Genomic DNA, 26,150 nt, shown 5'->3' with positions numbered 1-26,150 from the left:
ATGAGCAGAAAAATAATCTTTACATCTGTAGGGATTAATTAAACCAATGCAGTTACTTCCTTTGCACTATTAAAACATTTATAGTATTTGATTTTCTATTTTGTTTTAAAATGATCAATAGTAATAATGATACTTATTATTTATATACTGGTTAGGGACCATATATCCATCATCTCTGTAACTCCAGTTCTTAGCTCAGTGTCTGGCAAATACTAGGTGCTTAATAAATGTTAGATTAATAAATGAATTGCCTCTAAAGCAATTATGTGGAAATGAAATTATGTCCGTGGACTAATATTGTCTTTAATAATCTCACACCTTATGAGGAGGGTCTTCGACATGTATCACAATTGGCATTTTAGAATGTCATCGCTGGACCCTTCCCACTTCTCCCACCTTCATCAGCCAGACACTTCCTCCCTCCTGGGCTCTGTTCTCTCTCCTCTCCATCCTGGGGTCTGGAATGGTCCCTAGCCTGCTGGGAGGTGACAGGGTCCTGCTCCACCGGCTTTCCCTGGCGTCCCACCCGCCACTCCCACCCAGAGCCCCGGAGCCTCTTCCTGCTACCAATCCGAGCCACCTACAGCCACGCCCTCCCCATGGGCTAGATCACCTGTCCCTCCTCCGCCACAGCCTCTTTGGGTACCCTTTCGCCCCCCTCCTGCTCCCCCTCCTCCGCCACCTCCCCCAAGCCCTCCCCTTCCCCGCCTCCTCCCACCCCTTGGTGTATATAGTAAAGCCTGGGCGCTGCACGCAGTCACACACTCGCCCGGACAGAGGCGCACACACGCTCACGCACAATCGGCAGCGGTGGCGGCGACAGCAGCTCGGTGACAGCAGCGACGGCGGCTCCCACCGCTACGCACCCCCTTCAGGAGGCGGGCGGCGAGGCCAGACCCGAGAGTTCCCGCACCCGTGACCACCCCGCGGCTTCCTGGAGGCGGCGGCTGCAATAGCGAGGTAGCGGCCGCGGCGCCCCCGTGCGGGCTGGGGTCCCCCCTCGCCCTCCCAGTGCCGACCTGCCTTGGGACGCAGGGGGCGCGCCGGACTGGGAGCGCCTGGCGGGGCCCCGCGCCCTGGGAGGGGCCTGCTCGCGGGGGCAGGACGGCACCGTGAAGCCCGGGCCAGCGGGAAGGGCCGGGCGGGGGCGGAGGCGGGGACGCTGGCGGAGGCCGCTACCAGTGCGGTGTATCTGGGCCCCGCTCCCGCTCCCGGTGCCGCGCACTTGCCAGCGGGGCCAGGGAGGCGGCGCAGGCCAGCGGGGAGGGGGCACCCGAAGTGGGTTTCTGGCCGCCACCATCGCTGGCACAGGACGCAAAGGGTGGCGCACGGTGAACTCCGCGCCCGGGCACCGCACGGGGCTGCCTCTGGCTCTGCGGCTCTGCCCCAGCACAGAAAACCGGCGCCTTCCAGGCCCTTCGAAAGATGGATTCTGTTGACGTATCTGGCGGCCCTGGCGAGCCGGGTGGAAAGTTGGGTTTTGCCAGATCGCGTTGGGCTCGCCTTTGTGACGCTTGGCCAGCCCCGCATCCTCCCGGAGCCGGGTGAGTGTGCATAGGCGCCCCGGGAGCCCTCTTGTCCCCCCAGTGCTCAGATTCGGGGTAGCCCACACTGGCTCGGGCTTTCTGCCATGTTAAGCATTGGGCAGCGTTCACGCTGCATTTTTTTGCGTGCGTTTCCGTGGTGCCCTTTGCTGCGGAGGGAGTTGTTGCTTCTTGCCGCGTTGGCTTTTTCAGGGTCAGGTTTGTGCGCTGTGTGTTTGCTTGTTTGCTGTTTAAAGCCCGACTATTGTTCCGGATAAGCTCCGCCTGGGTGGGGAAATGGCATCCCACCACGGTTGCCGGCGAGGGGTAGAAATGTTGCCAAACAGCTGCTGCTTTGTGTTTCACTATCGGAAGTCCCTGGAGTAGGTTTGGGGCACGACGGATGGATGGAGAGAGGGATGGGGCGTGGAGAAAGAAGGTGGCTTTGGAGGAGCAAATTGTCACCCACCCCGTGGCATGAAGTCAGCCTCCTTTTCTGCCTGCCAAACTTTTATGAATATTCCTTTTGTGGCACGGGGAAGCTTAATGAATTCAGCCCAGTTTTCCAGGGAAAAGCAACCGGGCTTTAACAATGGTTTGAGAACTTAATCAATGAGAAAGGCAGGGGGAGGTGGGGGTGGCGCTGACACCATATCAGGGATGTGGCTATTCTTGCAGAGTCAGGTGGGAGAGAGGTAGGCAGGGCAGGGCGCAGCGCCAGGTGGCCGAGTTCTGGGAACTGTCCATAGCTCCTACCTGTGCCCACAGGAGCCACCCTCCTTCGCGCCCCCACCCCACCATTTGCCCAGAACTCAGCGACTGGGCGTGAGCTGCAGCTTGCTGTGGTGCGCAGACCGGCCCCCCTCATCTGGCGTTTTTAAGGATGTGTAAATATTTTGCTGAGGATAAGTGACATCAACAGAATGATATTCCGCAGAGCCCGGGTGTGCAGCGATGATAAATAGATACGGCCAAAGTTTTGATAACCGCGGATTTTCATGGCTCTCTCTGTTTCATTAGGGTCTTTGTTTTTGTTGGTTTAGCATTCTCTCTCATCCTCTGGTGTGATCCCTTTATTTAGCTGATTCTTGGAAGCTTCTCTTTAGAACAGAGAGAAAAGCAGCCAGCAGGAAGAAAACAATTTTTAGCCTTGCATGCATAGGGCAAGGTTTGCTGTGCTTTTTCCCAGAGAATATTTCTCACCGTTTTCTGGATGCCTCTCTTCCTCCTTTTGAGTCATCAGAATCGTTCATTGATTGACCAAGAGACTTCTGATAACTTTGAAAATGTGTAGTGATGTGTCTTTGTTGCAGTGGAAGGGTGGCAGTGTTGGAGGAAGATAGTCGGGAGGCTAGTGGGTGGGAGCCACTCACTAGAGCAGCATTATGCCCCCACCCAGTTTTGTCCTTAGCATTTCTTCTCAAAGGGAAAAATGGGAGGGGGAGCTGTGCCACCTTCAGAAGCTGGGGGTGGGCTGGAAGGCACAGATTCATAAGCCTCGTGGCGGCATCCCAATTCCTCTGCTCCTTAGAAGCCCAAAGAGGCCACCTACCCACCACCAGACCCCCCCACCTCGCACACACACACGCGCGCGCGCACACACACACACACAATATACTCTGGGCACGTGTGTCTCATCCTGACAGGTGCCCACTAGAGGCAACCACAAGGTGCTAGGCACTATGAGCCAATTCAGACTGGAATTTAGGATGCAGGCTGCTTTGGTACCAGCACCAATCAGCTATCCAGGGCGGGAGTCCTTTATAATGCAAAGAAACCCCAGACTTCCAGCATTGAGGCTCAGCCCAGGAAAACCTGCCCATCTCAGGATTAAAAGAAAGAACAGCTTTCCAGGTGATGCCAGTTGCCAATGTGAAAACTTGATTGGTGGGTGGTTGGGTAATAACTGTAAAATAAAAAGTATTGTAGCCAGAAAACAGCCTCTGAGACAGGGCCTCTGAAAGGCAAGAAAGAAAAAGAAAAAGATGGGAGGTATGTGACCTGGTGCTGCCAGGAGTTCTATAGCACCTGGAAACTGGATAGGACTAGCCTCCCTCAATCCATTGGACCAAGAATGGAGGTATTCTGAATGGGGAGATATTCACATACAGTGTGCTGTGACTCTCCAGTCAGAAAATACCAAGTTTCTGTTCTCTGGCTCCTTCCCTAATCTTAGATTTAGGGGAAGAGGGTAGTGGAGGGAAGTAAGTTGGGAAAAGAATTGACATTTGTTGTTGCACTGTCTGCCAAACACTTCACATGTGGGAATCCACGATGTGACAGAGGCATTATTTTACAGATAAGGAATCTGAGGTTCAGAGAAATTTCCTGTCAAATGTCTGATTCCAGGCTTTAGATGGGCAACATGTACCTCTACCCCTCCCCCAAATCTCTTATTTATTTATCCCACAGGCCAGAGTCCTCAGCCCCTACCCATTCCCTCCCCATTCACAATATATGGTACCTAAGGGCAAGGGGAGCCTACCAAATACCCAACCCAGTCACCCAGGGTGTATGTGCCAAGTAGATGGACCCCAAATAGTCCCTAACTAATTAAGGTGGAAAGGCTGTGCCTTTCATCTTGGAATACCCAATACCCAGTTGTTGCTTAATAAGTGAGAGTTGAGTGACTAAATGCTGGAGCTGTAGAGTGAATGGTGTTGGGGAGGGAGCTGTAAGTCACTATCAAAGGAAACCCAGCAGGGAGAAAACTTGAGCTATGAATGTTTGGTTGGGGACTCTGAGTTCCTGGTGTTATGCCCCGAGTAGATAAAGCTCACAAGTCCACATGAGACAGGCATTCCCACCTTGTGGATGAGGAAACCGAGACTGAAACTGAGACCCATAGTGGGGCCAGAGGGTGAGCAGGTTATTTTGACTCTTAACCGTCTTAGATAAATGAACTCTAAATAAAAATGAGTTGGGGTCTTGCTATGTAAATGCATTGTCAAAGTTAGTCCCTTATCCCCATTCCAACCAGATGGCAGTCTTAAACCCCTATAAATTTTGGAGTCATTGGGAGAACAGGGATTTGAATCCATATATGAGATGCTTTTGACTCTGCTGCCTCCCTTATCAGAATCTGAGGGAGACCTCAGAGAATGAGGATCTCGAGAGGAGGAGGAGAGGCTAATTATACTCTCTTGCACAAAAGCCTGTGTGGGATTCTGAACTAAGCTTGATTTAGGGGTTAGGGTGGCATCCTCACTGTAGAGTTGGCAGCTCTTGTCTTTGGAGAATGCCTCTGATTATCACTTCTCTCTCCTACCTAATTGTCTGCCCAGACACCCATCATCTCATTCTTTTCAGACTCAAGGTGTTTCCTTCATGGCTCACAATTTTTTAAAAATATATTTGTATTGATTTCAGAGAGGAAGGGAGAGGGTGAGAGAGATAGAAACATCAATGATGAGAGATAATCGTGGATTGGCTGCCTCCTGCATGCGCCCTACAGGAGATCAAGCCTGCAACCCAGGAATTATGTGACCTCCTGGTTCATAGATTGACACTCAACCACTGTGCCACGCTGGCCTGGTTCATGATTTTTAATAAGCCCTTGATTCTACCGCTCCCTTGTGTTTTTTTTTGTTGTTGTTTTTGTTGTTGTTAGTCCTCTCCCAAGGATACTTTCTCCATTGATTTTTTTTAGATAGTGGAAGAGAGGGAGGGAGGGGGAGAGAGAGAGATAAACATCATTGTGAGAGAGACATATCCATTAGTTGCCTCCCGCACGCACCCACAAATGCCCCAACCACGACTGGGAACAAACCCACAATCCAGGTATGTGCCCTTGACCAGAATCAAACCCGAGACTCCTTGGTCCACAGACTTATACTCTAACCACTGAGCATGCTAGCCAGGGCAACTCTCTTCTGTTCTAATGGCCACTGATGAGGAGGTGATTTTGGTGGCCATGTTAGTACTTCTGTATTTCTCACATGACCCTCCTTCTCTCTCTAGCCATGAATACATACACAAACACACATGCCTGCTCAGGCACAGACAGACATAATTTGATCATGTTTCTGTATTTGCTTCACCAAATTATATTGCAAACCCAGAATTATTATTGAAAGGACATACTTGACTTTGGTGATCTTCTGTCCCATCCTCTGCCTTAAATAGATTGGAAGAGCTAAGATGGAGGCAGCTCAACCAGCAGATGCCTTGAATAATTACTATACTGACTATGCAGGTGTGGGCCCTGGGCCTTTCTTAAAAACCCACTTTAATCTTCACTTAGAGATAGGGCTAGGGCCACCTAGACATCAAAATCCTTGCAGTTACTATTTCTGTTGTAATTGTTTTCTTTCTAAAGATTTTTGAAAATTGATTTTTAGACAGAGAAAGGGAGGGGGGGGGGAGAGAATTATCAACACAAGAGTGAAACATCAATCAGCTGCCTCTTGCATGCCCCCTACCAGGGTTTGAACCCAAAACCTAGACATGTACCCTGACCTAGAATCAAACCAGCAAACTTTCAGTGCACAGGACATGATGCCAAACCAACTAAGCCATACCAGCCAGGGCTCTGCTGTAATTCTTAGCTCCAATAACCCTATAGTTCATCCTGCTCTCACCTGTCACTCTTCTTCCCACAGCTGGTTTAGTCTTTCAGCACAGCACTATCTAAACTTCCTATGGTGATGGAAATTTTCTGTATCTGCACTGTCCCATACAGCAGCCACTAGTCAGATGTGGCTATTGAGCAATTGAAAGGTGGCTAGTCCAAAGTAGGATGAGCTATAAGGATAAGACCTAGTATATGCATGGGATTTCTACAATCTATATATATAAAAGCCTAAGCAACCATTCGACCATTCAACCAGTAGCTATGATGCTCACTGACCACCAGGGGGCAGATGCTCAATGCACAGGCATGGAAACATGGAACAGACTGATGAATCTCAGAGAGAAGGGAGGAGGAGGAAGGGCAGGAAGAGATTAACCAAAAATCTTACATGCATACTAGAGGTCCGGTGATCCGTGTACCGGTGGGGTCCCTTGGACTGGCCTGCAGTGATTGGGCCAAAATCGGTTCTCTGACATCCCCCAAGGGGTCCCGGATTGCAAGAGGGCACAGGCCAGGCCAAGGGACCCCACTGGTGCATGAATCCGTGCACCAGGCCTCTAGTTTAGTATAAAAAAGCAATGCAGAGTAGCTTATTAATAACTAGAGGCCCGATGCATGAAATTCATGCAAGGACCTTAGGTCCTGCTGTGGCAGCGGCCTCCTCTGCCTCAGCCACCTCTGCCGTGGTCCCCACCCGCCTGCCACCTTTACCACAGCCTCCGCCTGCCACTGCCACAGCCGGGGGCCTCTGCCCCTTCTGCCTCGGCTCCTGCCTGCTGTGGCTTTGTCTGGAAGGAAGGACATCCAGAAGGAAGGACGTCCAGAAGGACATCCTGTCTAATTAGCATATTATACTTTTATTATTACAGATTCTTATATTGATTATATGGCGAAATGATACTTTCAATATATTGTTTAAATAAGCCACAGTATTAAACTTAATGTCATTTGTTTCTTTTAATTTTTTTAATATGCCTGCTAGAAACTTTAAAATTACATATATATTTCTACTACAGCACTGCTCCAGAGCAAACTAACTACCAAACTGTGCCTTCAGCCTCACGGTACCTCCAGATGTTTCAAGGGGAGCATAAACCCACTCCATCTCCATGGCAGATGAGAGACATGGGGTTGATCCAGTAGCCACAACAGCCTGTCATCAAATGACAGGGTCCTCATCAAGCCTACCTATGAGCATGTTTGCTCAGTCAAGTTCTGTTAGGAATGTGGGTTCCTGAAACTTAATGGAAATGAGAGAGCAAGGCGGGGGTAGGGGGAAGGCCTGGCTGGAAAAAAAGTGGCTCCTTTTTTTCTCCCAAGCCTCTGTCCTTGTCCATTGGAGAGTTGTCTCCTGCTTGAGCAACTGATTTCCTTGACACCTGATCTAGTAATATCCTTCCCGAAGATTCGTGCTTGGAGAATAGTGTCCCAAGTAGACACTTTAACACTGAGAGTGGGTTATTTGGGGCTGAGGCCAATCTTTAAAAAAGAGAAAGGAGAAAAGGGGACACACATAACCATTTCCTGACAGCTTGATGAAAACAAGAGCATGGAAATAAATACAGTTTCTGCGAGAGAGACAGGATATATGCAAGGAAACCCAATTTCATATGTCATGGTGCTGAAGATGAGGAAATCTGACCAAGGGACAGTTCTGGAGGGGATGGCAGCGACACTGTGGTCTTCCTGGGCCCTTCCCTGGGCTCTGGGTATGGCCCAAGTAGACAAAAAGAGCTATAAGAATGAACTTGAGGCTGTGGTGATTTATAGGTCAGGCGTCTGTGGCTGCCCCCACAGAGGACCCTTGGCTGACCTTCTTGAGATCCTCGGAAGGAGCCGGTTTTGTTTCCCATGGCAGACTGTTTACTGGAGCACAGGAAGAATCCGACATTCTGGCGAAAAATAATTCATTAACGGCCAGGGTATTACCAGTTTCCTGGAAAATCTCCTCCAGCTGCACTGTAGCAACTGTTCTTTTTCAGCAGCAGAATCAGGCCTTGCTGGCAGCCAAGACTGGGTGTGTTTGGGCGTTTTTGTTGTTGTTATTTTTGTCTTTGTGTATATGGCCACTTTGGCTGTATAATTCAGAGAAAGGAACAGTGGCTGGAAGGTTGAAATGACGTAGCTGTTAGCCATTCTTTCCTACATAGTTTAAGCCTGGAAGCCCCGATTCTAGGTATATACGTTCTCTCTGACCAAAGCCCATCCCCATGCTGGGGGTACTGCAGAGCCACACAGAATATTGTAAATAAATTTTAGAAAATCTCAACACCTGCTCTTAAGACTATCTGAAAAACAGCTGGCTGAAGGCCCCTTCCCACAGACACTCCCCCCACACCCCTACACACACACACACACACACACACACACACACACACCAGGCAAAAAGTCTTGTCTTAGCTCTGTGGAATTCTTTGCTGACTATTAATTGGTACAGTGGGGCCAAGGTATGTGATTCATCATCCCAGTTTTGAGGGCATTTGGAAAGCCAGGCAAGCATAACCAAGAGAATGGGCTGCATGTTTTGCTCACTAAAGACTGATTGAATCTACAGTAAATAAAATAGAATGGTTCAGGAAGCTTTTTATGCTCTGGAAAAATCTGCTTTTAAAATAAAGGTTTTTGTCTGCTTGTTTTTGTTTTAATGCTTTGTGCTCAGAAACGTATGCCCAGCTAGCAAGAAAGGGGAAAGAATGGCATTTCCTTGTTTTAGTTTTTTGTTTTTTTTTAACTTTAATTGCAGTTTAAGTAAGATGCAGTGTATTGATTTTGGTTTTGTATGGAACATAACTAGGTAATCATTTCATTTTATGCTATATTAATTTCCATCCATTTAGACCTATGAAATATGCACCCTACCTACCCCCATCATTGTCGGAGTATTTTTTTAATGTTCCTAGATTCAGACTGAAACCCTATTTCCTTTATTCTGAAATGAGTAAAATATGTCTTTAGTTGACATATATGTAAGCCAACCTTAGATTTCAAAGACAATGGGGTCTTCTGCCTTTGATAACCGCCACGGATAAGAATATTAAATGCCATGCATACTTGGCTTTAGCTAGAGCACATTTTTTTCCACCTTGGCCTTGTTGGAAGATCTTTATTGTGGTGGGTGCTGTCCTGTGCATTTATTATAGGATGGTTAGCAGCATCCCTGGTCTGTACCTACTGGATGCCAGTAGTATTACCCTCTACCCTAGTTGTGACAACCAGAAATGTCTCCAGACCTTGCCAAATGTCCCTTCTGGGACAAAATCATCCCTGGTTAAGAACCATTAATATAGACCAAGATTTAATAAGTAAGTTGTGTTTTTTGGAAAATTCAATTTGAAATAATAAAAGACACAATTTCCCCTCTGGCTTTTATATATACAATTTATGGGGATGCTTCATTAACATTTGGAAGTGGGTCATTTGCCTGATTTAATTCTAAGGTTGGTAGAAGGATCTATAAGATTGTAAGAACAGAGGTGTTTTTTGTTGTTGCTGTTGTTTTGTTTTTAAGACAGGCATTGAATAAGTCATAGGTAATTGAGAGGCATATTGTAATATGTAATGGCTTCTCTAGTTTTTCATAAAGAGAAAAGGTTTATTCCTCCCTAATTTCTTTTTCATATGAACTTGACTCCAGTTATGCTTTCAAAGCCACCAGGCATCTTCCTTCACCCCTCCCCCTTCCACACTGTCTTTTCTCCTGTAGCATCTTAAACCTAAACCAATTAATTTAGCCCCTTACTGTACTTGGGAGAGCTCTACTCATAACACTGGAATAGATTCATTTCAAAATGTGGGAGTCCTCTACCCAGTACTAATTTTAGTACTTTTGAGAAAGAAAGTCAATGGTAGCTAAATGGAGCAGTTTTCAAAATGACTGGAAATTAAAATTCAGGTGGTCTCCACCACCCCTCCCGATTTTTGTCCCTCTTACACACATTCATTTCATCGCAGCAATTCCCCTTGGGAAAGAGAATGTCAGCAAGGCTCCCTCAGGCACCTCAAACCTGATAATGCCTGCAGTCAGCAGCAACAGATGAAATATTGTTATTGGACAAGCCCTCAGCCATCATCTTTCACATGGTCCCTTGAAAGTCTAGAAAGAAGGGACATGCATTCACAGGGAAGGTGTCATGGCGATGAACCCTGTCCTACCCATGTATGGAAATTGGATGGGCGCTTGGGGGACAGAGGGAGAACAGAGGTGGATCACTCATTACGCAGGACAGTGTCCTGGTGTCAACCCTGCTCTTCCAGTCTTCAGAGTGGGATGGGTGTTTAGGGACACTTGAGGGTATGGGCAGATACTCAGCACAGACATGAGTGGGGGCCACTTCATTTCGCAGCCATCCAAGTTAGGTGAGGCTTTTTCTCAGAGTGACTCAAAGAATTTGGAGTGCCATGTGTAGAGGAATTCCTTTGCAAGCTTAGCCAGTGAGAAAAGATGAAAAGGTGAGTGTGTAGGGGTTGCCAGGACATCATTGGCAAGGACTAGCTTCACTTGAAGAGTAATTTGACCCTTGCTTATCATGGGGAAGGAAGAGGCAATGAGCTGGCAGACATCCGCAGTGTACTGGGTCCAGGCAGATAAATAATTGATTTGCTGCATGTGACACTTGGTCATTCTAAGTTGCCAACCCTTTGCAGGCCAGGATTTGGATGATGTTTGCAACACTGGGAGAGGAAACGGGATCATAAATCTGGGCTTTGGAGGCCAGTTTGGTGGTGCAGAGGCCACTGGGGCCACTGCTGTGTGCTACAGAAACAAACAGACAGGTCGGCGTGGTATGTTGTTCCTCAAAATAATGGCAATGGAAATGGCTGTGAAAAACATTTAGACCCTTGTCATAAAAAGGCAACAATCTTCCTGCTATAGGGAAAAGCTAAATAAACTCTATTGCAGCTGTATTAAGTAGAAACAGATTTGAAAATTGGGTGTTTTTTTCCCTGAGACACTTATTTATAGCAGGTTGGGCAAAGGCTGCCACTATCTTTTGTGACTCTGGAAGTGTTTTCCAGATGGCCCTTGCTGTTTTTCTCTTTATTAAGCTTAGCTGAACTTGCCCTCACTTGGAAAGGTTCATAGAAACGGGTGTTATTTTTTTCAGATTACAATGGCCATTGATTGGCTTCAAATCAATGGATGGGAATGGATTGAGCCTGAGCTGATGAATTTCCTTTCACATTTTAGAAATAAGAAAAATGTCAAGGAACACTCAAAATAGAGGTGCTCTTTCTTTGACCATATACGTCAAAGCTTGAAAACTATGTGGAGACACATTTTCTATTAATTTTACGTTTACATTTTAAAAAATAATGCCCTCCTCTTTGCTAAAACTCTATAACATTACCATTTCCTTTCCAACATCTAAACAATGTCCAGATACATTTCAGATTGAGCAATTAGCTCTGGCTGCAGTTTCTTTTTATGATAAAAAATTTCACTAACCCGGTAGACTAAATATGAAATTATTGAATTTGAATATATCGATATGAGACCATTTGTTCTAGCATCCATTGTAGCTTATCACTTGCATTTTAAGAAGGCTAGTAAAGACTGATTCTGCCCTGCCTTTTCATGTTGGACACACCCACACCAGAAATCTCAGCTTTGTTTTTGCTCTTAGGAGCTGGGCAGTTGGATTTGGGATCATCAGGGCTGATTCTGACATTCTAAACCACACAGTGAACCATTTTTGGAATGTCACATAAACCATTGGTCCCCACAGACCAGGCTTGCAGACTATTACCTGCATGGGACAAAATTTCTACCCATTCACAGTGAAGTGGAAGAAAAGTGAAAATGTAATTAGTTTTGTTTTAAGCTAAACCTTTTCCATTTTACAGAAATGCCCTTTATCCTAAAATGTTCCTTTATAATTTTATTAGTGTTAAAGACTCTTTTGTGAATAATTAGGATAGTACATGGCATTTGTAGTTTAACATCTTTTTTTTTTTTTTTGACAGTCAGAAGTTGTCTAACTCCTGCTGTAGCCTTCATTTAAAAAAATGTTACTCATTTTAAACATTAGAAAGTCTGGGATTCACCCAGGAGGCCTGAGTGGATTAGGAGGAGGAGCCTCTGTTATGATTCCTGAGCCTGAAAAACCAACCTGAGAATCTTGTTCCAAGTCCCTAACCCAACTCTTCTGACCCATCACCCACAGAGAACTGGCTTTGTCCAAAGCCTTTGTGAAGAATGGAATTTCTTCAACAAAGGACTTTGAAGAGGAAAATTGGCCTCTTGGACATAATGCCTGAGCATACAGCCTCAGTGCTGGGAGTCTGGACACTATATCCCTGGCTTCTGATGTCAACTCTGCTGACAGTTTGCATAGGCTTGACCCCCACCCCTTCTTCCTGTCTTCAACTCTGCCCACCGCCACTGTGAGTGTAGGCCCCAGCATGGCTCACTGGGCCTGGCTCCAGTCTTCTCACTGCTCCACCTGACTCCTATCCTTGCTCCTCCTCTCCCCTGCTATTCCTGTCACTATTACACTAAAGCAGTCACCCTAGCTCAAGAACACTCAGTGACTCCCTATTTCCTAATTAGTTAGAATAAAACACCACACACATAAAGCCCTCTTCCCATTATCCCTTTCATGACTGGCCTTCAGTAGGGAAGATGTCTCCGGGTTGTGCCATTGTTCTGGGCTGGATTTTGTTTGTTTTCTTATTGGGGGGGGGGGAGGTTTGCAAGAAAGTTACAAGATCTCTTTAGCATCTTTCTAGACGAAGAACACTGAAGTATTGACTCTAATGTAATGGACTATCCCAGGGATTATGACATTAGTGGTGTTAAAAAAAAAAAAAAGAGAAAAATACCACCCTCCCAAATGAGGCTCTCTGGCTTCATGAATCATAGCCTTATTACGAGTCTCTTACATATTGCTTCTGGATTAGGATACCACCTTCCTGGCCTGCCAGCAAATGGGTATCGCTTTGGAATGGCACTGCTGGCTTGTCCTGTTGAAAGTAAAGCCACCTACATAACCTCTGAAATGTGCAATTGGGATGTAGTGGAAGGAGTCCATCCTAGCCAATGCAAACTATCTATTTCATTAGGAAATGTCTCCAATGGCTGCTTATAAAATCATAACAGCAATAAATTACCTATTGTTTATCCAGCTCCAGCTGGATAAACAGTTATACCCAGTAATTTGCATTTATCATTTTATATCCAGCTCCAACAATCATACCAGATAGGTGGGCTCAGAGAGGGTTAGCAACTTTTACCAGGTCACACTGATCATAGGAGGTAGAATAGGGATTCTATACAGCCAAGTTCAATAGAACTCTCTGCAATGATAGAAATGTCCTATGCTGTCCAATATGGTAGCCACTAGCTATGAGTCTCTGTTGAGCATTAGAAATGTGACTAGTGTGATTAAGGCCTGACTTTAACATTTTATTTTAATTAATTTTATTTAAAAAATTATCTTAGTCATTTTATGTGTACAGTGGCATTAGTACATTTACATTGCTGTGCCAGCATTACCACCATCTAGCTCTGAACTCCTCATCTTGTAAACTGACTCTCTGTCCATATTGAACAATAACCATGACCCCCTCCCCTCAGTCCCTGGCAACCACCCTTCTACTTAATTTTTTTTCTTTCTTTTTAAAAATTTCCCCTTTCTTCCACATCCCAGTCTCTGGTAATCTCCCTTCTACTCTCTGTTACTATGAGTTTGGCTTTTTAAAAATTCCACATTTAAGTGAGATTATGCTATATTTCTGTTTTTAAGTTTTAAATGTAAATTGCCACATGTCACTGGTACCATATTAGACAGCACAGCTCTAGAACACATTTGTTTTCCTATGCCATTTTGCCCCTCTGATCCTTGCTTTATATGCCCTTCTCCTATAGCACCTATCAGTTTGGCATCTCTCATCTTCCCTCCTAGCGCAGCTTCTCGATTTCTCAAAGGCCTGTAAACCAGTAGTTCTCAAGCTTTCAGTGTGCATGTTAAAATACAGATTCCTGGGACCTGCCTCCAGAGCAGGTCTAGAGTGGGGCCAAAAAAATGGCATTTCTAACAATTCCCAGGTGCTTCTGGTGTTTCTGATACTAGGACCTTTGGTTAACTGCTAATATACATGGGCTTAAGGACTGATTCCTTCATCTTCAAGTAGTGTGGTCTGGGGTTCAGTTGATACCTCCTGGTACACAGAGAGCAGTGATCACTGACTCACATAAGCTGGGAGAAGCTTCCTTTCTGCTACTGTCCTGAGACCTGGACAGTTCCACTTTTATTTGGGCCACAGTTAGGTTTGGTCACTTCCTCGGAAATTGTTCTGGAATGACTTCATTTTAATTTGGGGCACCTTGAGAGGGGATGGAGAGTTGGGTGGGGTGAAGGAGGAGGCAAGATCTCTAGGAATTGCCTGACCACCCTGGTAATATAGGACAAGCCCAGACATAGAGGCCCATTTGTTATCTAATCTGCTGTTCTCGGCAATTAATTGGTGGCCGAAAAATTAACTAGGAAAGAAAAAAAGTGAAGCCGATGAGGCAGACAGATAAGGAAGGCGAGTCCCCCCTACCCATGTGTCTTCACCCTAATTAAAGTCTTTGTCCATTTGGAGAGCACAGGCCAGATGCCCTGGGAGAGAATTGGAGGCAAAGGGGTGTGAATGTCAAGGGGGGCAGGGCTTGGAAAGGGAATTGTCATGTTGGCCACCCTGACTTTTAATCTAGCTTTCATCAGTGCTGAAAATGTTGTTATTGTTTTTTTTTTGTTTTGTTTTGTTTTTTTAATGCAGGTGTTAAGAAGTAGCTGAGGTTACTCGTGAACGCAGCTATTAGGTTGTTTTATGAATATTTGTAAAATGAAAGATTTATGCAGAATCATTTTTTTTCTTAAGTGTACACAAACCTGTATTTTCTCCCTCAGAACCCATGTCTTTTTGTTTCCTATCTCTACATGTTACTCTTTGTTTTGTTCTTTTGTTTTGTTTTTTGAGAGTTGGAGTCATGTGTCTTTTTCTGTGGCTTGGTGTCACACCAGCGTTCATTTTCCTGAGCCAAACAACACTTCCTAAGGTTCATTTTGACCACCATCTATAGCACCCTAGCCCTACTTGGCCCCTGGCAGTGTGTTCTGTAGCACTTAGATGCTGATAATTCAATATGTTTAATAAAAAAGTACACACACACAAAATTTCCCCAGTTTGTCTGTTTCTAAAAGCAAGTCTTCAAAGGCATGAACTTGAGGCCTCATTCTGTCCCTATTAATCAGCAGTGAAATGTCACATTCTTGTGTTTTGAGTACTTCCATCTTTCTACTTATCTCTGTGCCAGCCACCCATGATAGAGCTCAGCAAATCTTGAGTACACCAGTGGGGCCCCAGCTTTGTCCCTCTTGTCTCTGTCACCAGCAGTCATCAGAGAATGAGACCCACTTTCCTATAATCAACCCGACCCACTTTCAACTCCATCTCAGATATTTGGACACGAAGCTCTTCATCCCTCATCTGAGTGGGACACTTCTTCTCTTTCTTCAAAGCTGTCACTTGCCATCTCTCTCTGTAGTTGTCAATGCCAAATGCTCTACCCCTTTTATCACTTCTGTGGACGGGATGAAGCACTGTAAGTTTCCCAAATTCATGATAGAGCAGAAGCACCTGGCCAGGAATTTAATATACTGTAGGTGCTCTCACTTAAACCTACAGTAATGTTTAGAAACAGCTATTAAGCCTTGATAAAGAACTTGGACTTTATCCTGAGGCCAGTGCCAATATCTGCTTTATGTGTTTGTTCCCCCCCCCCCACCCCAGTGGAGAATGAGCTAGGGTAGGAAGGGAAGAAGACCAAAACAGGCTTTGTTGCAATAATCCAGCAAGAGCAATGAACTTTAATTGAAGCAGCATAGTGGCTGCAGAAGGGGAGGCAAGCGATTGAATTCTGGAAGTACTGAGGAGAATGATTCTGTAGGACTTGATAATGGCTGGTTGAGTAAATTATGACAACACCCTAAGGATGGGGGAATTGGATACCTGGGCCCCAATTTCCCTTTGCAGCCAGGGTTGGGGCAGACCCAAACTAAGTGAGTGGTCAGAAAATCTTGACGCTGCCCACATAATCATCTGAGCTCCAATTTCTGAAGAGAGTGTGATGAAAACAATGAATGGGCCAAAAAATGGGGAGCAGGAGGGTCCTGACAGACATAGTCAACAGCCAGGAGCACCTTCAGTCAGCAGCTTTAAATACATTTTCCAAATTCACATATTTTAAATAGGTCCGAATTTGTAAGGAGCAGGTGCATAGAGTAATCCTATTGTTTCAGGCCTTGACTCGGCCCAGCTGGAGGAGAGGGGTTTAGCTGGTGGGCTGCCACTAGGGTAACCAACTGTCCTGGTTTGCCTGGAATTGGGGATGTGGGACCCTGAGACATGGAACGTTCAGCTTTAAAACCCAAACAGTCATGGGCAAACTGGGATGAGAAATGTCACCCACCTGCCAGGGGAGGTGTCACAACATGGACAGCTAAGCTGGTCAGGGCCAAAGCAGTGGAGACTCACTCAGTTCAGCCTGGGAACTCAGTATATTGATGCTACTGCAGAGCAGAAAGGGAGCTTTGGAATGGAAAGAGAAAGAACATATCCCAAGCCCTTTCAGATAGCTTCTCTGGGTCTGAATGACCTGCTTTTCTTAAAATAAGGGCCTGAGAACTCCATTCTGCTTTCCTCCTGCTCATCTGAGGGAGTCACCTGCTGGAATCTGGGACCTGCAAGCCCTTAATGAGACATGGGAATATTTTAAACTGGGTCTTAGGTAAGCAAAGCAGTTTCTTTACACAATGTGTTTCTACATCCTTGAAACCATGGTTAGAAAGAGCAGCAAAATGCAGAATCATTTGTAGCAGTCATCCATTCAGATCTTAGCTTGCAAAGCAACCATAGTCCTCCATTATTCATAATTCTTTGAAACGAAATGACAACTTTTTGTCTTCAAAAGCTTCCCTCCCCCACCCCTGCCCCAACTATTTCTCTTTCAAAATAAACCTCAGTAAGTAAGCAGGCAGCATGTTGTAAATGGTAGGACAGAGGAGCCCTGGAATAGCAAGTAAACTAAAAGGATTTTTCCTGTGAAGGCCTGGCCTGGCACAAACCTTCAGAAATGCAAATAGAAATGGAGGATGAGGTGAGACACTCATCTAATACCAGTGACACCAGTGACAGGAAACAGCATCAGACTATATTCTTGTGCAGCAGCAGGAATAAGGAGGAGTTCTGTGCGGGGAAATAAAAGAGAAAGGGAAAAATAGAGGAAGATGTGAAAAAAGTAACAATGAAATTTCCCTGGCCATATGGATCAGATGGTGAAAGAGCAAGAAAGACCCCAAATGGGACTTGGGAATTTGGAAAGAGCCTCCAACTCCTACCATGAGTCCTAGAGTGAAAATATTCTTTGTCAGTTATCTGTGCCCATCTGCATCATGTTATGAGGAATGGATATTAGTTATAGCAAAATTGCCTATAATATATTCTTTCCCAAGCATGAAGGACATGGTGGGTAAAAGCTTAAATAATAGTACCAACATTTTTAAAAAGGCTTTGTATTTCACATATACTTTCAATAGGTCAGAAGTTCTAAGCAGTGGGTAGATATGGTTTATTCCAGGGGTCCTCAAACTTTTTAAACAGGGAGGCAGTTTACTGTCCCTCAGACCGTCGGAGGGCTGGACTTAGTTTAAAAAAAAAACAAACTATGAACAAATTCCTATGCACACTGCACATATCTTATTTTGAAGTAAAAAAACAAAACAGGAACAAATACAATATTTGTATTTGCATGTGGCCCACAGGCTGTAGTTTGAGGACCCCTGGTTTATTCTTTTCTTGGTAATGTTTGATTTTTAAAGCCAGCTATATGGATGGGAGAAATCCTAAAAATTATCCATCACAGATTTTTATTTTCCAATTTTTATCTAAAATCCTAACATACATACAGAAAAGTGCACATATTAGTACGTGTACAGATTGAAAAAAATCACAAACAGCACACTCATGTCACCAGTGCCCTGGTGGAGACAGAGGCCACACCAGCCCCTAGAACTCCCCCTGCTCATACCCTCTTCATTACCTCTCACCAACAGTAATCACTATCTTCCAATAGCATGGATTAGCTGTGCCTCACACAAGAATTATTCAGTGGTAACTTTGTGTATGGGTACCGTCCACCCCCCCCCCCAAAAAAAAAGTCCTTGTAATTTTTTTAGGGAGGAGAGCAGAGATTTTGTAATGGTTTCCTTTCCCTGACTGCTCTGAGTTAGGCCTGTTAAACAGGAAATTTCAGCTTGTGCAGGGTTTGGAGGAAGCTGGTCTCTGCTGCCCAGAACGATGCCCAGACTGCGAGCCAGTAGCCTGCCTTAGGCACCACCCCTGCCAAAAGCAGCCACCGAGCTGGCCTTATCTGCCCTATTAAAGCATTTGTTGGATCTTGCAAAGACACATGTCTGGAAGCATTGAAGACAGGGCAACACAATGGCTGAGAGTCCCCTGAAAGTATTGGCCTTCTGGAAAGGAAGGCTGGGTACCACCACCTAAAACAGCATATCCAACATGCTCATTTCCCCTGAACTTCCAAATGAGAGCATTATTGATTAATATCACTTCCTCCTCTATTTTATCGTATTTTTTTATGTGCTTTCTGCCCCTTTCCCATGTTGCTGCAGGAGGCAAACAGGACGAATGCAGGAATAAAGCTATGGAACATACATCGTAATGTGTCTGGAGCAGCATCAGAAAAGGACTTATTTGTTCTCCTGCACTGTGTAGTGCCAAGTGATTGAATGCTCGCCAAGCTGTCAGTTTTATGAAACAAATTCTCTAACCTCCTTGGCCCAGAGCTTTGCTCAGTCTGAGATGGAAAAGAAATAACTTTTAATAGGAAACTCATTGCTAAAATCTAAGATAAGATTTCAGAGCTACCTGAGAATAAAATAAAATATTGAAGAAAGCAGTTGACAGGGGACTCTTAGAGAACCTTATTTCTCAGATCTTGGTTAACAAACTGTGTTAATAAAAATATTTAGAACTTTATGATGCATAATGCATTTTTATTTCTAGTGAGCTGGCCTGTTTGTACACACAGATGTTTCCTGTGGTCCTTCAATCACTTCTACTTTTCTGAAAGAATATTTCCAGCAAGAAACAAAATCTTATGCTAAGAACCCTAAACCCCTCACAGACCCTGTTCATCTGAGTGAGGGTATTTCCATTTCTAGATTTATATTTGGTGGGGAGAAGGAGGTGGCAATCTTCTTTTATTCAAAAATACATAAAATACTTTTCATAAAAAGATAATACGATGCATCACTATATCAAAATGTTATTAGACAATTTTTCCTTGGCTTCTAAGTGAGACCTGGCCAATTCATCCAGGCACATTCATTGCTGAAGGGTTGGATGGCTTTTCAGTCTCCATTCTCACTGTCAAGGCTGCTGTGAGTAATGCCTGCCCTTTCATACAAGCATTAGGTGTGTTCCACTGGGTTTTACAGATTTTCCAAAGCATTGTTCTCACATAGCTGTGTTTCCTTTCCAGCACCAGGAACACTGTGGCAACACAGTTCACCAGCCTAGTTTCTCTGTCACTCTTAGGATCACGTGGAAATCAATTAAAAATAAATTCCTTGGGCCAGTGTGCTAAGGAAGGAAATGAGGTTTTACACATCAGCACTTAAAAAAAAAAGAGAAAGAAACAAAAAGATGAACCTGTCTTAATTGAAAAATGGCACAATGCCCTAATGAAAAATTAAGCTTCAGGATTCAGTCCCTAATATCTCAGTGATGAGTGTATATTTCCTCCTGTGGCTACCCCTGTGAGTAAATTCTGAAATAATCAGGCAATGTGCTGAAATAAGATATCACCCGGCGTGACTAGAGGAGCTAGGCATTACTCTGTCTGGCTGATTTGTCAGTTAATGCCTAGATGCCAGGACGGGAAGATCCTGGTTCTTTGGAGCTTTAGTTTCTTTAACATTTGAGTAAATTTTGTTTCTCTATGATTATGAAAGTAATATAGAAAGGCAATAACAAGAGAATAAATATTACTTGCAGCCCTGCCACCCAAAGATCACCACTATCAATGTCCAGTTCATGTCTTTAAAAGTCTTTTTGTCCTATACATAGATCCTTTATCTTCTCCAGATTTGGAAAGTATATTCCACAACAGAATGTAATGTGCTTAAATTGAATCCCCCCTAAATTTCTAACATACATTTCTCTAATTATCAACATCAAGAATGAAAAGGGCCTAGCTGACGTGGCTCAGTAGATTGAGCATCACCCCATGCACCATAGGAGTTGCTGGTTCAATTCCAGGTCAGGGCATGGTTGCGGGTTCGATACCCAGTGGGGAGCATGCAGGAGGTAGCTGATATGTGTTTCTCCATCATCAATGTTTCTATCTTTGCTCCCTTCCTCTCTTTCTAAAAAAAAAAATCAATAAAAAATATTTAAAAAGATGTTTTCATTTTTTAAATGAATGAAAAGGTATTTATTTTGTTACTTCTCATGTGTGACAAAATTTTGGAGCATATTTACTCCCCAGTCTGCCCTCCTCCCCCATCTTGCTCACTGCCATATCACCAGCACCTAGAATAGTGCCTGGAACCTTGTCATTGCTTAATAAATATTGAATGTTGAATAGATGTTGAATAGATGACTGGTGAGAGTCTATACTCACATCACTTCCAGGAATTAAGCATTGACTCCTGAAGCCAACCTCTTTCCCCCTTCCTGTGCTGCTTCTCCTGAGCAATCTGATTAAGCTGTAGGTCCCACCACTGTCTGCTGGAATTGCTTTCCCCTGATCTTCCATGTGGGGAGGCAGTGAATGGTGGCAGTGAAATGTGCCCAGTTTTAGAGGCAAACAGACCAGATTCCCAGGCCTGCAGATTACTACATAATGGGGCAAGTATATTAATATCTCTGGACATCAGAAATGCCATCTGTAAAATGGACAGTGGTGATACCTGCCTAGCAAGATGAGTGACAAGTATGTACAGTGCCTGGTACACAGGAGGAATCCAAAATCTGTAGCTACTAGTATTATTCCTGCTTCTCTTTCCAATGACAGCATAAATAAAGACCCTTGGGGTCCAGAGTGTAGCCTTTCTCTTTGCATTTCCAGTTGGTTGATCTAATGAGTGTAGGAGACTTTCTGATGAGTTACTTTATGCTTCTGTGCCAAGTAATTCAGAAATGGCAAATAATCAGTAGCCTTTCTAATATCCTGCACTTCCACTGCCATTGCATGTGCTTCCCCTGTAGCAAATGTCTTGTTGCATTGTAACTGCGTGTCCAGTAGCTGACTCCCTCACTAGACAGTGAATGGGCCTTCCATCTTGATATCCTCAATGAGGATATCAAGATCTGCCTGGTTTCAAGGTCCAGCTGCCTCTTGATTATCATTTAGGCAATTCTCAACATGGAACCAAACTATTGAATTTAATCTCTAACACTCTGACTCTATAATGTAAGCTTCTAACAGACACATAAGTATTGGTTCTGCAAAGCACCTGCTTAAGGAAAGAAGTAATATTTCCTCTTAGTTCCTATGATTAAGTTCACGGATTCACTGGCTGGCATATAAGGCTCTTTAGAAGAGGAGGAGTGACAGTGTATGCACAGTAAAGCTTCTGTCTGCAATTTTTAGTATGAGATATGTGTGTGTTGGCATCTCTTTCACACAGGATATGATGAGTTGGCATTTATTTTTGACAGCATCTCAAATCTTGTGAAAGTCAGAGCTGGGGGCTGGTGTTTTTTGGTAGTATCTCAGATGGTGGCAAGACAGCCTTAATAATGAGAGAGAGAGAGAGAGAGAGAGAGAGAGAGAGAGAGAGAGAGAGAGAGAGATTGAATTCTTCCCCAAAACTAAAAGTTCAGCAAAGAAGAGCTTTGGAACTTCCCAGAGCTTTGGCTTTTTGAAAATTGGACACAAATAAATACACAAACACAGTCTCTGGGGTGTGTGTTTCTTTCTCTAATTCACCATGGCAGCAATTGCTGTTAGTTCCTCAAACCTGTTTTGTTCATCTTCCCAGGAACCCAGCAAGCCTACATTTATCGGCCTCCCTTGCAGTCCGTGTGACTGAATTCTGAGCAATAGGATGTGAGTGGAAATTCAGTGTGTAGTTCTGATCCAATCGAAAAAGCTTTCCAAGTTTTCCTCCATGCTTTTTTCTCATCCACTGGCTTTCTGGGATGGGGCAAAGCCCCAGGGCAGCCTTGAAAGATAGCAGAGCCTCCTGTGCCTGAGGAGGATCATTGCATGAAAGTGCTTGGTCTGGCCCTAGCTGGTTTGGCTCAGTGGATAGAGTATTGGCCTGAGGACTGAAGGATCCTGGGTTCAATTCCAGTCAAGGTCATATGCCTGGGTTGCATGCTCGATCCCCAGTAGAGGGCATGCGGAAGGCAGCCAGTTGATGATTCTCTCTCATCATTGATGTTTCTCTCCCTCTCCCTTCCTCTCTGAAATCAATAAAAATATATTTTAAAAAATGGAAGTGTCTGGTCTGGAGCCCCCACCCTATGCTGTTACATAAACAAGAAATAAGCTTCCATTAGTGAGCCATTACAAGTGTGATTTCTAAAAAACACACAAAAACAAATATGATTTCTTAGGCAGCCTATCCTACCTTAACTAAGTCATACTCCTCTGGTGTTTAAAAAAGTAGCTGACAGTTTTCAAAGGCCTTTTATGTGCCAGGAATCATTTAATAATCCCTTCAGTCAGCCTGCAAAGTTACCCTCATTTTACAGCTGTAGATGCTACTCCAAGTGAGAAGGAGGTGATTGTCTTGTCCACCATCATGGCCTGCAGAGTTGGCACAGAGAGTGGCATTGCGTAGGCTCTCAATGAGGCTGCCTCTTAGTATGTGTAACCATGACTTTAAAAAGAATGGATGGGGAATCAGTGATGCACCCTTAGAAGAAGATGTTTTAGTCTCTAATCTTGTATTTCTTACTGGAAAACGTAACACATTAAAAAATAAAAACATTATAGACATCCAGAACAAAGAAAGGAACAGCCATCTGTAATCTTATCAGAGAAAACTGGTACAAGCTGTTAATATATACACACATTCAACAAAAATTAGTTCACTCTGTGTATATAAAATCTATATTGTCTCCTGACACATGACTTTTTCAGTTATTTTCTCCTTAATTTTCTTAGGCATTATTTCCATGTCAGGACATACCAATCTGGGTCATCCTTTGCAATGATTAGTAATAGGCTATGTAATGATCTGCAATAATTAACTAGTCACCCCTTGGTTATCATTTAGAATGTTTTCAATCTTTACAACACAACAGAGCTATGACAACCATGTTTCTGCTTCTCCTTTGGGGGTCAAATCCTAAGGGGGACATTATGAGGACACTGACATACTTCACTGTCTTCCACATGGGGAGACCTATTGTTATAGATTATTACTAGAGGTGTTTTTTGGTAGTATCTCAGATGGTGGCAAGACAGCCTTAATAATGAGAGAGAGAGAGAGAGAGAGAGAGAGAGAGAGAGAGAGAGAGATATTGAATTCTTCCCCAAAACTAAAAGTTCAGCAAAGAAGAGCTTTGGAACTTCCCAGAGCTTTGGCTTTTTGAAATTTTGTGCACTTGGGGGTGGGGGGTCCCTCAGCCTGGCCTGTGCCCTCTCACAGTTTGGGACCCCTCGGGGGATGTCCACCTGCTGGCTTAGACCCACTCCCCAGGGGATTGGCCCTAAGCTGGCAATCAGACATCCCTCTGGCAGCCCGGGAGCCCTTGGAGGATGTCCACTTGCCAGCGGGGAGCAGGCCTAAGCTGTAGTCTGACATCCTTAGTGCTGCTGAGGAGCCAGGAGAGTCTCCCGCCACCACCGCTGTGCTGGCAGCCGTCAGCCTGGCTTGTGGCTGAGCAGAGCTCCCCCTGTGGGAGTGCACTGACCACCAGGGGACGGCTCCTGCATCGAGCGTCTGCCCCCTGGTGGTCAGTGTGTATCATAGTGACCAGTCATTCCCAGTCTGCTTTTAGGGTCAATTTGCAATATTACCCTTTTATTGTATAGGATAGAGGCCTGGTGCACGGGTGGGGGCTGGCTGGTTTGTCCTGAAGGGTGTCCCGGATCAGGGTTGGGGGTCCTGCTGGGGTGCCTAGCCAGCCTAGGTGAGGGGGTGAGGGGCTGAGGGCTGTTTTCAGGCTAGCCACGCCCCCTTCAGTGTGGGGGTGCCCACTGGGGTGCCTGGCCAGCCTGGGTGAGGGACTGATGGCTTTTTACAGGCTGGTCAAGCCCCCTAGTGGGGACCCTCACCCCATGGGGGTCTGGCCAGCCTGGGTGAGGGGCTGAGGGCCATTTTCAGGCTGCCCACAGCCCCTTCAGGGTGTGTGTGTGTGTGGGGGGGGGGGTCCCGCTGGGGTGCCTGGCCAGCCTGGGTGAGGGGTTGATGGCTGTTTTCAGGCTGGCCACACCCTCTGGAGACTCAAGCTCCCAGCCTCTCCTTTTTTTCTTTTTTTCTTTTTTTTCAGCACCTCCTTGAGTGGAGGCCAGGGCAGGCTGGAAGCAGGTATCTGGGATTTATTTATCTTCTATAATTGAAACTTTGTAGCTTTGAACGGAGCCCAGGGCTGGCCAGGGCAGGTGGGAAGCTTGGCTTCCTCCATCGCCAAGGGCAACCCAAGCCTCTTGCTAGCTCCAGCTCCGTGGCCACCGCCATCTTAGTTGGGTTAGTTTGCATACTCGCTCCTGATTGTTTGGTGGGCGTGGCTTGTGGGTGTAGCAGAGTGGTGGAGTGATGGTTAATTTGCATGTTTCTCTTTTATTAGTGTAGATAGAAGATCCAGATAGTCAACATATATTGAAACGGACTCAATGGGCTTAGTTCTTTAAGTTAAGATGACAAAGAACAGTGGAATAAAAGGTTTCTAGGTTATTGGAATGATGCATTTATGCTCCAAATCTATGACAAAGATTAACAGTGAGGAGGCACTGGCATTCCAATAGGATGAGGTGGCACCTTCATGCTATTGGCTGGTTTCTCTGCAGCCTTCTGGTAATGAGATCAGTTTTGTCTGGAAGATCAGGGCTGATCTGAACTCAAGACAAGATGCTGTCTCTCCCTAAGAAGTGAAGCAAGGCTTTCTTTCAGAGGAGGGGGCAGTGGGCAGTAGGCCAGAAAGAAAGTGGGGAGGAGGGTGTACAGCCATTGCTGCAAGATTCCTGTTGGGACTGGGCTGAGGGTTGCAGGACATTCACTCCTCAGAACCAGGCATAAATCTGATGTGCCTGGACAGCTTTTGGGGTGAACATACAGCTCCAGGCAGATGTCTTTGTCTGTGGGCACAGCTGTGTGCTCTCTGAGACATCCTGTCCATGAGGAACGTTCCTGGAATGATGGCGATGATGATAATGATGATGACAGTGGCTGTGGTTAGCAGCAGGAGGAGGAAGATGATCACCCAGACAGTGCTGGAGCACCAAGAGCTAAATCTCCATGAAGGGCTGCCTCGTGTGCATGTGTGTGCGTGCGAGTGTGTGTGTGTGTGTGTGTGTGTGTGTGTGTGATGAACATCTGAGTTTCTGTGTGTATCTGTGTAGTGTGATGTGGTTTTGTGTGTGAATGTGATGATTATGTGTGGTATGTAATGAATGTGTGCAGTGCTCTATGTGTGTATGACTGTATGGGGATGTGTGCTGTGTCATATTGGTAGAGTGTGAGTGTACTCTGTGTGGATATGTTTGAAGGGGGCAGCAATTAAATCCACCAAGACACTCCTGTGGCCTAACAAAGGCTCCATGCTGCTCACTTAGAGTTTTTCCTCCTGTCTTCCCTGTTTCCTGCAGCAAAAATGCCAGCCTCACTCAAGAGAATTTTCTAGGTATTTTTCTCACTCAGGAAGCCAAGATCTAGGGAAGCACTTACATCTCTGCTCTTCATAGTATTACCTGGCAGATACATAGAGAGGGAGGCAGTGTTCTCTAGAGCTGTCTTATTTTGTTTTATTATTCTTTAAAAAATATCATTCTGGTTTACCTTTTTATTGAGGTATATATAACAATACAG

General features: G+C 45.1%; 1 protein-coding gene across 4 annotated transcripts in view; it reads left to right on the top strand.

Annotated features, from left to right (window-relative positions):
* Positions 1-726: 726 nt before the first annotated feature.
* RAI2 (retinoic acid induced 2) overlaps positions 727-26,150 on the top strand; it is a 65,151-nt gene continuing 39,727 nt past the window's right edge. The window contains exon 1 of one of the 4 annotated variants that reach the window (XM_081081891.1): positions 727-960. The gene's annotated coding sequence lies outside the window, so the exon portion shown is untranslated. Of the gene's footprint in view, positions 961-1,143; positions 1,545-26,150 lie in introns of those variants that run through there. The other 3 variants (XM_081081894.1, XM_081081892.1, XM_081081893.1) reach the window with 3 other exon arrangements.

The sequence above is a fragment of the Myotis nattereri genome, assembly GCF_964212035.1.
Source record: "Myotis nattereri genome assembly, chromosome: X".
Classification (NCBI taxonomy): Eukaryota; Metazoa; Chordata; class Mammalia; order Chiroptera; family Vespertilionidae; genus Myotis; species Myotis nattereri.
The sequence above is the reverse complement of the archived record's forward strand: the minus strand, read 5'-3'. Positions and strand labels throughout refer to the sequence as shown.